At 39.4% G+C, this 9,310-nt stretch overlaps 1 protein-coding gene across 4 annotated transcripts in view; it reads right to left on the reverse strand.

The window, feature by feature from the left end:
- Positions 1-9,310, reverse strand: part of Bdnf (brain derived neurotrophic factor) — a 51,645-nt gene that overhangs the window by 20,760 nt on the left and 21,575 nt on the right. The window contains exon 1 of one of the 4 annotated variants that reach the window (XM_015476468.2): positions 9,169-9,304. The exons of the other annotated variants lie outside the window; for them this stretch is intronic. The gene's annotated coding sequence lies outside the window, so the exon portion shown is untranslated. Of the gene's footprint in view, positions 1-9,168; positions 9,305-9,310 lie in introns of those variants that run through there. 4 annotated transcript variants of the gene reach the window in all.

Below are 9,310 nucleotides of genomic sequence, written 5' to 3' on the forward strand. Positions count from 1 at the left end.
AAGGCCCTCCGATCTAGTAAATGCTGTGTCTGGAATGAAATTTCATCCCTGGATCAGGAATACTGTCCCAAGTCTTTTGCTCTCACATGGAAGTTTTTGATGAATAAATTTTTGGGGGCAAGTCAGAAGAATCTTCAACAGGCCTCCCATCTCAAAGCCTCTGAATGTCTGATTATTTACACAGCTACAAATCCCTTCTAACCAGGCTCTAATCCAGCTATTTGGACAATGAAGTAAATGATAAGTCTCTCTAAATCATAGGATATTCAGTTTATCTGGCTTCTAGTTCAGCACTTCTCAAACTTTCCTGTGCATCTGAACCACCTGTGGAAGTTTCTAAACCTATTCCTAGACCCTATCTCAGACACTAGGACCCCATATCTATGTATTTTTAAATCTTCAAAGGTAATTCTGATTTGGGAACTGTTTGGGAACCAGTGCTGCGTATGTTCTTGTTTATAGTAGCACCTCCAATAGTTCATTTTTTAAGATCCTCAGCTTTAACCAGACATAATTAAGAAGCTCAAGGAACAATATATCAAAAATCCTATATTCATTTTCCATCTATTCAAGAGTTTTTTCCCTAAAAGAAAAAAGTAAAAAAACTAAATTCAAACTCCTTAAAATAAACATCTTTTATCTTCCCATCACCACTTTCCTCCTTGCACAAAGAAAGGTGCCAGTCTCTGTAGAGAGAAAGTGGACACTAGGCAAAGGTGACACTATCAGTCTACACCTGCTCCAGGCCCTTGCATTAATGCATCAAGGGCAAAAGATGGCTTTTTTCTTGAATACTACAAGTAATGGCTTTAGACAGAGTAATAGTAGGGTTAGGAGAAGTCACTGGACTATCCGTGCTCTAGTTCCATGGTTTTCTTTAAGTTGTTGGTAGTGGTGATTGTACTCAGAGGTGCTCTACCACTGAGGTATATCCTCAGTCCTTTTTATTTTTATTTTGAGATGGTCTTGCTAAGTTATTGGCATGGAACTTACATCATCCTGCCTCAGCCTCCCAAGTTGCTGTCCTTGCTCTACTTGTATAGCTGTGCATTTGAGACCATTATTTATCATCTCTGAACTTTAGTTTCTTCCTTTCTTATACAGGAATAACATCTGCCCAATCTTTTTCATGGGCTATTTATAATATCAAAGGGAATGAAACATGTGAATGCAGTTTCTAGTGTATGGAATACCATAAATTTGGATGAGATAATTGCTGAGACAGTGCAATCTTTTCTACAAGAGACATTAACCAGTAGTCATATAAGAAATTAGTGACAACGACCCTTGAATTTTGGTCTTAGCACGCATGCCCATTGCGGGGACTGCACTAGGATTTCTTCACAGCCCCTCATACTGTATGGAACAGTGATGGGGAGGATTCCCTTAGCTTTTTATGAGACTTGTCTTCAAAGAACAACCAAAGGCTCTGAAAAATAGATCTATCACATTTTAAGAAAGTCATTTGAGTGAGGTATGATAAGACCAGAAAAATAATCTAGAATAGGAAAGCATTTTAAAATAAGTGTTATTGATATTACAGTTTAATGATTAATAAAATGCTTATAATGTCATCCCATATTGCTTCTCAGTTGGTGTACATTATTATTTCTGAGAATGATACAATGGGGAAAATTTCACATTTTTGGAGAAATGGCTACAGTATCAGGTTACCTTTTTGTGAATACTCTGAACAAGCAGGCAAGTACGGCTCTCAGAGCAAAAGAGGGACTACAATAATGGGCAGGGGGACTGTCAGTTTCATAAGAAAGAAGAGACTATAGGTTCTCTTTGCTTTGGACTTCTACCTGCTGACTTCTGATCTAGAACAATACTTTACCAATGGGGTTTTACAGAGCAGAGGGTCAAAGGATCTCTTGAAAAAGACAACTTAGAGGTTAGTAAACATGTCTGTCCTTCTGATTTTGTCTCAAAGAGCAGAGAAAGAGTATCTCTGCCACTGTTCATCTACTGCTTGTTTTGATAACCCTGCTCAAGAGTGAGAGAGAAGACTAGGAATGTGGCTAGAGGTTTGGTATCAGAAGGAAAGTTAGACCTCTTACCACCTACTGATCCTATAGATTTTTGCTTATTTGCTTTAGATTCACAAAAGAACAAGGTGAAAGTTTGCTTCCCTGCATATAAGAAGTTAAACATTTCTCAGAAATGTTCACACAGAAGCTTACACCATATATTTGGGCAAAATCACCTCCTGACTTCACAGTTAAGTAGAAGAGAATTATTGGCTTCTTCAGTTGAGTATTATGCTTTTACTGGCACAGTCCAAAATTTCAATAGTTATGTTAACAGCACCTAGTCATAGCACTGGCTCACATTGAACCTGCAATTATTTAAAGCATCCAGGTTTCCTTTCTAAAATGTGCTGATAAGTCAGCCCCCAGAATCAGGCCCCCAGCTCCCCATTCTATCTATATTTATGCAATAGACTTTAAAAACTCAATCACAGTAGTTTACATTTAAGCAAATGTAGATGATCCAGCTTCTATCATTCAACAGAATGTCTGCAGTGCCTGCCGACTTCACTTTTCAATATGATAAGCATATCGTCTGTGCCTTCAGACACATCATCAGCCAACAGGCCAGTCTTGGGTCTACTTTCCCAATGTTGCATAAGAGAGAACACCTTTGAGAGTTTGGTCTAGGAATGTGGCCTGGGACTCTGCCAAGTGTCTCCCTCAAGCAGCATGACTGAAAATTTCTTGAACTTCAGATTCTACGTAATGTAAAAGAAATTTGCCTGTGTTTAAAAACACATTCAAGAAATAAGTGAACATGTGAAAAGACAGAGAAACGTGTTTCAATTTGGGCATACTTTCAGTTTCCAAAGGCAGAAGAAGGCAGTAGAAAATGCAACTGCTGATGGTAGCAGCTCCAAAACTACGACTGATTAGACTAAATTCCATGTGGCAAAAAATTTTATTGAATGAGTTTCTCTCTCTACACACACAGTCTTTTTTTTTCAGAATAAAAAATTTTTTGCACCTGATTATGTCTTTCGCTGACACAAAGTACTGACTAGGAAGATGACTTTCTTTGGTTTTCATGCTGTTGATTCTCTGCTTACCAGAAATTGGCTAAAATTTAAGATATACTACATTTTAGTCGCTAAAGCATAGAAACTGGTGTCTCTATTGTCATCCAAAAATTCAAAGACATTTAAAAGACAACCTATCAGTAAGTTTATAGTTGCTATCTAAATAACTCTTAACATTTTAAATGTCCCAAATCTGATTTCATGAGTGAATCAAATTATGCATAAAAAAGTTTAGAAACTAAGTTAAATAAATTATTTTTACAACAGGGACAGGAAAATATTAAAAACTATTTCCTCCAATTTCTACCTTCCTGCCAGCAAAACAAATAAACATTTTTCTAACATTATAAAGTTCTTTCATTGTCTACATAACTAGTCACAATCTGAAGCAACTGAATCTATTTGTTCATTCAACAACATTTACCAAAGTGTATCCTTTGCCATCAGTAGTGTTCCGGATGCTTCTGGGGTAGCATACACAAACTAACTGAATACAAATTTTGTCATAGATGAATTAAGCCAATTTATAATCATCATTCTAATAAAAAAAATTCATCATAATGTAACTTAATGTAATTCTTGTTCAAACAATTCCTGGTTCCATCACTATTTTTTGATGCTGGCTCAGATGTATCTTTATTCAAGGATGAAACAATCCTCATCATTTTCTTCCCTTCTCCTTTTTTTTCTTATTTATTGATCTGGTGTTTAAAATTCTCCTACATATATGACCCTTTATTCTTATGTTTTCTCAAATCATTAAAGTTAAAATTAGATCAGAGATCAAAGGCACTCTTAAAGGTCTTTCCACTCAATTTACTTGATGTTATTGTATATCACAAAGTGTAATGAATTGCCTTTGGCAAATGAATAAAATCAGAACTGTGGTACTCAATGCTTCAGTAGATACCCTTGAAAATAATAAATGTTAAAAAAGGAGGCCAAACCCTTGGTTCCTAGCAGTGTATTTTACATTTGGCTACTATATTAAAGTGCTAAAAGGACTAAAGTGTTTACACTGAGCTGTGGATCTGCTTGTTTTAAGATCTCATCTCGAATTGTAAATGTACTCTTCCTCCCCACACACACCCTCACAGCACACACACCAGGTCTGCATAGAGCAGCAAGGAAATCCTAGTAACTGCAGCCTTGGAAAATGGTTCCTATGGAAATAAGCCCTTTGGCTGTTAAGGCTGGTGATTTTGTTCTCTAGGTGGCACTATTACTTCAATTTTTGATGAGTTGCTTAAATTAATTTGAAACTTTATTTTCTTTGAATTTGTATTGTATAAATCTTAATTTCATGCAAACCAGTTGTAATTTAACAACAGTTTGCCTTCTAAGTCTTATTTTAATAAGCCAATCTGAAGTATAGTCACTTTATCATGTAATTTTACATTTCTTTATTATAGAATTAAGAAATCCTCCATTGTCTGCCCTCCTCCCTCCAAAAAAGCAGAGGCATGTCAAAAACACAGAAGGTCGTCATAAAGCTTCAGTCAGACCAAAGGAACCAAGATGAAAGCACATTTAAAAGCTACTAGGTTCTGTAAGCTTTCAAAATCAGGACATTACTACCATGACAAGCAATGAAAAGTTCTTTCAAGTGAATCTTTGGAGAAAATTACATCATAACATTCTCTCTGGGCTCTGTGGAAATAAACTTTTACTTTATTATGGCTGTCACTAAAGCTTGTAAATTTCCATTGATTCCCCGATCATTCTCCCATCCCATATTCTGGCCCCCAACTCATCTAATGCAACCCATCCTCCAACTTCAGGCCATCTATAAATGAAACCTCAGAGCAATGAACCACTTCTTAGCATCCAGTATATTTGGTCAAATTTGTCTCATATAGTTCTCTCACTGTCTGCATTTGAACTTGAGTAATTACATGCAAATGAAAGCTTCCGTAATTCTTATCTGACCAGATACTCATGCTTTTCTACAGAAAAGGGGATATCTTCTGTCCCACTTAGAAAACATACCTATTTAACCTCTCTCTTGCAAAACGAATTATCAATGTCAATGCATTTGTGAGCTCCCTTATTTTTGCATCTGTCATCAATAATGATTTCATATATTCAATAATTGGGCCCAAGACAGAATTTTCTAAGTCTTTAGTATAAAGTTCTGTAGAAATCCAGTGATGCATTTAAGCATAACATTATTCAGAATTAAATGATTCTATGCCTTAAGAGGAAGTTTAAGGGGACTTTCAAGACACACATGCCTAAGCTTGAAAGTACCCAAACCTTTCTAAAGTTTCTTATGGTTAAATTGTACATGAAAATGACATACGGATTTCATTTGCCATCATCCTTTATTGCTTAACATTACTCCATAGTAAATAGAGTAAATGGAGGCAGAGTGTAACCAATAAGATTACTTACTCATTTTTGAAGCCCATCTGTGCATGTTATTCATCCTAATAAAGAAAATTCATCACAACATAACTTAATGTAATTCTTGTTCAAATAATTCCTTCCTCCATTGAACAACAGCCAGCCTTTTAAACCTAGAATTCCACAGAATTCTCTCCTCTATTCCTCTTTAAAATGCAATTCACAGCTTGAGATCACAGAGCCTGCCAGTGGCTGAATGGCTGCACTGGATGGCTGAGAGTCCTTCAATTAAGCAGCAATTTTGCAATTAGTGGAAACAAGAGTGCTCCATAACAATTGTTTGAAAACAAGTTGAGACAAGTGAGCAATTATCCTATTAAAGGGATATATTCACTTGCACTGGGCTAGAAGAACCCCCTTACACAAAACTGAAACTTTCCACGCAGGAAGACAGGAGTTGAAAATTACTCTTTAACCAGTAAAATAAAATCAGGATTATGGATGTCTGAATGGGAGTTCCTTTCATAAAAGATACTCAGGGTTTAGCTATCATCTGCTCACCACGCTCTCTGTTTTCATTCAGGAAATCTGAAATTGTTCTTCTCTCAACTCTGGGACTAACTTCCTAAATCTTAAAATGTTAATGAACTACTTGTATATGACCTTTCCATTGTACATAACTTCAATTTTCTTGAGATGTAGAAAAATATGCCTATGATTGAGCCACAAGGTTGCTGGCTGTGTTACATTTCACCAGTTCACTATCTGGATATTGAGGGATGTGTGCACATGTGTTTGGGGGAGGGGGAGGGAGATTTACAGAAGGTTTTAAAAAATGAATGTAAAAAATGTAAACAAGCTCTTTGCTATACTATCAGATGGGCGTGTTCAGCTAGCTCTGTGTGCTGAGCTACAAACCAGAGCTATTTATATTTGAAAGAAATGAGATTATCAATCATCCACATTTTGACTATTAAAAAACAAGGACTCTTAAAAAGATTCCAGGAAGAAGAGAATAGCTTACATTCTAATGGTGCCCCTTTTAAACAGGAAACCCAGGGATATGAGCCAAGATTTTAGAAATTTGCATTTATATTTACACAATTTTCCCTTCCTGGTCCGTTAAAATGAATCAGCAATAGCCCACCATCATCTTCCACCCTACCCTTCTTTGGCCACTACGAGGTTTCACAATTAACTCACATAGTATAACTGAATGTTTTGAGGTGATTGGTGAGTACTGTATTCTAGGCAAATGATCATTTTCTTGGTTCATTTTGTTTGCAAGAAAAAGTTACTTGCTAGAAAGACATCCTAAAACAGATTTCCTAAATGCTTTATTTTCTGAATACACAAATGTTGGTGTAGTAACCTCTTAAATGGCCTTAAATATCACCTTAAAATAAACAAGATTTCTAGTTACTAACTCAGCTATGAATGGGTTGTGAAAGGCTCCAAAGGTATGTGAAAAATTACTGTTATTTTGTTTTAAAAAAATGTGATGTCTAAGTGTGTCTGCAATGTTGTAATGCTTCAAAACATGTACATAAGTCTTGTTTATCTGGAAATCATTTCTTTCTGCTTATATCATTTATAAATAGAAAATGCTCTGTAATCTCTTAAAATAGTTCTATATACATAATGCTTTTCATGTCATAATACTTACTACTAGTCTATATTTACCAACGTTCATCACATTTTGCAAAATAAAGTAGAAGAAAAAAAGACAACAGCTTTATGGTCCTGGAATTTCAGTAATGGTAACCAACATGTTTCAAATTCCAGTAAAGGTTATGGTTATTTCAACAAGTGTCTCTCTCAGAGGTAAACTTTAAAAAGAAGTCTTAAGCAAAGAGCATTTGCAAAGTCAGAGAACAGGAGTGATAGTTTTCAAGGGGTGCTGTTTCAAGAGTCAAAACTTTGTAATTTCAACAGCTGTGGGATCTACTATGTATCATAGCTTCAAGCTCATGTCATAATCTCAGAAACCTCCAAGGCAGAAATGATAATGTTGCACAAAATAAACATTGAAGACTCACGTGTTACAAAAATCTTAAGATGAAAAAAAAAAGTTAAGATAAATGAAACCCATAATTACCCATTAATAGATAAAAATATAAAAAATAACATTGAATTGTAAAACCAAAATGGCTTTTGACCTTATAACTAAACTATAAAAATCGAATTTGGACAAAAATAAAGGAAGAGGGAAATATTTCCCAAGAATTTGCCCAGTTCGGGGTGGGGAGGTCTCATTTAATAGCAGGCACCTTTTATGTGCAGCTAAAAAGAAATAAAAGTTTCCTAATTATATACTGCTTTGCTTTAAAAGATAACTGTACTAGAAGAATTGATAAACATTCAGAAATATGCTTTTCTTTGCTTCTGGCCAAGAACATTCCGGCATTCTTGTCAGAAAATGTTCACTGGTTGTTGCCCACTCAGTATTGCAAGATACCCAGGCGACCCTAAAATTAGATCCAGGAAGCCCTAGCACATCACCAACATTAGCGCTCATCAAAGCACCCTAAGGACGAGGAAATTTTTCTAATTTGGAGCCAAACTTTCAAGTCAATCCACAACGACGAATCCCACGCCCCACCGGACTGGTCAGAAGCGTCATTCAACAAGTCCCTCCCACAAGCTCCCTAAGGGATTCCGCAAAAACCATCCCTTCCAACTTCCCCACCCCCAGCCTCCCGCCCCCAGCAGCTGCTCTAGGCGGCGCGGCCGGCAGAGGGCACCCTCTACCTTCCCTAGCGCTGCTCTCGCGGTCCCTTCCTCCTCTTCCTCTTTCTCCTTAACGCCCCCCATCCCCGGGGTTCCTCATCCCTTCTCCATCCCCAACACTGGAACTCAGCATCTTCCCACTGCGACTCCAGCTCACCCCCGCAGCCTCTGGCTTTTTCCCCCTGGGGGCGGGGGGCCCTAGTTTGCAATTTCCCTTTCTCCCTGACCATCGGGCACAAAGCCCCCAACCCTTTTTTACCCATTTCTCTTTCTGGATTCACACCCTCAGAAATTATCCTCAGTCAGGACATCCCCTACATACACCCTCCCACTCACCGAAAGTCAGAACTTATACCTCGCTGGAGGGTGCGCCACGAGAGGCTTGCAGAATGGGGAGAGGTGTGGGTATGGCCTGCCCCTCCCCTGTGGGAGTTTCTCAGACCCTTCCAGGTCCAAGAGGCAGGAAGGCCCCAAGTTTTCCAAGCCACATTAGCCTTGGATCTGTGTAGGTCCGCTCTGGTCTCTGCTCCTGGGAGGCAGGTGCTCGGGGGCAGCTCGGCTTGAATCCCAGGAAAAAAGATGCTAACGCAGGGCGCAAAGACCCCACTCCCCCACCCCCACCCCGTCCTCTGCCAAAATCCACGAGGAAGCGGCCAGCCGGGAGTCAGGATTCATACCCCAGCATCAACACTCTCCCCTCCTCTCTAAACCCCTCTCACAGCCCCTCCTCGGCTGGGGAGTACTGCTGGGGTTCCCCGGGGCGCCGTCTTTGCTCCCGTAGGACAACTCGGAGACTCCTCTTGGCCTTTTCTCCCTCACTTCAGGGATTTCTGGGGTCCCTCTCCCGGAGGGTGCTGGCCGCCCCTCTGGGTCGTGGGATAGAAGAACGCGCCCCAGGAGTTAACTCCAGACCCTCTCTTCTCCTGAAGGGGAGGGAAAGGAGGAGTTGTCTTCCTACAACTTCGTAGTCCCCCAGCCAACTTTCCCCAGAGGACCGGCAGCTCCCACGCCAAGCCCCACGCCCGGCGTTCGCCTACCTCCGGGTCCACACAAAGCTCTCGGGTCCCCGGCAGCGGAGTCACATCGTTGTCCCGCTCCTGGCCCCTGCGCCCAGCCCAGGTCCCCGTCGTGATGCTGCTCTCCACCGGCCCCCACAGCAGCGGTGGAAGCTGCAGTTCA

Source organism: Marmota marmota, unplaced genomic scaffold (genome assembly GCF_001458135.2).
Source record: "Marmota marmota marmota unplaced genomic scaffold, marMar, whole genome shotgun sequence".
NCBI lineage: Eukaryota > Metazoa > Chordata > Mammalia > Rodentia > Sciuridae > Marmota > Marmota marmota.